This window comes from Marmota marmota, unplaced genomic scaffold (assembly GCF_001458135.2).
Source record: "Marmota marmota marmota unplaced genomic scaffold, marMar, whole genome shotgun sequence".
NCBI lineage: Eukaryota > Metazoa > Chordata > Mammalia > Rodentia > Sciuridae > Marmota > Marmota marmota.
In genome coordinates this window covers 1,354,498-1,356,377 of record NW_026002143.1, presented here as the reverse complement: position 1 = coordinate 1,356,377, position 1,880 = coordinate 1,354,498, and positions in this window count along the sequence as shown.

Here is a 1,880-nt window from a genome sequence, read left to right as displayed (position 1 = left end):
GGTTTAGAGTTTCTGTTAGGGTTAGGATTAAGTTTAGGGTAAGTGTTAGGGTTAGATTTTAGGGTTATGATTAGTGTTAGAGTTAGAGTTAGGCATATGGTTAGGGTTTGGAATAGGATTACAGTTATAACTTGTGTTAGTTTTAGTGTTAAGGTTAGAGATAGGGTTAGTGTTAGGGTTATGTTTAGTGTTAAGTTTAAGGTTAGGGTTTTTTGTTAGAGTTACAGTTAGGGTTATGGTTATGATTGTGATTATGGTTAAAGTTAGGATTAGGGTTAGGGATAGGGTTAGGGTTAGGGTTAGTGTTACATTAGGTTTATTGTTAGGGGTAGTTTTAGTGTAGTTTTAGGGTTAGGGTTACTGTTTGGATTTAGTTTAGTGTTAGGATTAGTTGTTAGGATTTGGGATAGGTTTAGGTTAGTTTTAGTTAGGGTTAGGGTTAATGTTAGGGATAGGATTAGATTTAGGGTTTATGTTAATTTAGGGTTAGGTTAAGGGTTGGATTAAAGTTAGAGTTATAATAACAGTTAGCTTTTGTGTTACGGTTAGGGTTAGTGTTGCTGTTAGTGTTAGGGTTAGGGTTAAAGTTAGTGTTAGGATTAGGTTTAGCATTAGGGTTAGGTTAAAGTTTAGGATTAGGTTAAGGGTAATGGTTCAAATTCATGTTAGGGTAAATTAGGGTTAGGGTTAGGGTTATTTGTAGGCTTAGGGTTAGAGTTTGTGTTAGGGTTAATGTTAGGTTTGTGTTTATAGTTATGGTTACGGTTTGGATTAGAGTTAAGGTTAGGGTTAATTTTAGGGTAGTTTTGTGTTAGGGTTAGGGTAAATGTTAGTATTATGATTAGGGTTAGGATTAGTTGTACAGTTAGTGTTAGGGTTAGGCTTAGTGTTAGGTTTAGGGTTTTGTTAGGGTTAGGATTAGGGTTATAATTAGTGATAAGTTTAGGTTTAGGGTTAGGTTTATTTTTAGATTATGGTTAGGTTTAGGGTTATTTTAAGGTTTGGGTTCTGGTTAGGGTTGGGTTTTTTGTTATGGTTAGGATTAGGTTTCGGGTTAGTTTTGCCTTTAGTGTTAAATTTAGTGTTAGGGTTAGAATTAGGGTTAAGTTTAGGGTTATGGTTAGAATTAGTGTTAGTGTATGGTTAGGTTTAGGGTTAGCATTTTGATTAGGGTTATGGTTCGTGTTATGTTAGGTTAGGGTTAGGGTTACTGATAGGGTTACATATAGGTTTATGGTTACGGTTAAGTTTTGGCTTATTGTTAGGAATAGGTTTAGGGTAGGTTAGGGTTAGGGTTGATGATAAAGTTATTGTTATTGTTAGGGATAGGGTTAGGTTTAGAGTTAGGGTTAGGGTTACAGTTAGCGTTATGTTCAGTTTAGAGTTAGAGTTAGGGTTCATGTTAGGTTTAGGTTAGGGTTAGTATTAGGTTTAGGTTTAGTGTTTGGGTTAGGAATAGGCTTAGGGTTAGGTTATTAGGTTAGGGTAAGGGTTGTCATTTGTGTTTAGTTTAGGGTTATAACGAAGTTTAGGTTTAGTGTTAGTGTTAGGGTTAGGGTTTGTGTTAAGTTTAGGGATAGGGTTATGGTGAGGGTTAGGTTTATGGTTAGTATCAGTTTTATGTTTAGGGTTTGGGTTAGGATGAGGGTTATGGTTAAAGTTAGAGTTAGGATTAGTGTTAGGGTTATGGTTAGATTTAGGGTTAGGGTTTCATTTAGGGTTAAAGATATTGTTAGTATTAAGGTTAGTGTTAGGTTTGGGGTTATTGTTTGGGTGAGGGTTGGGCTTAGTTGTATTGTAAGGTTTAGGGTTCGTGTTAGGATTATGTTTAGGGTTAATGTTTTGGGTATTGTTAGTGTTAGGAATTCAGTTTGTTTAGG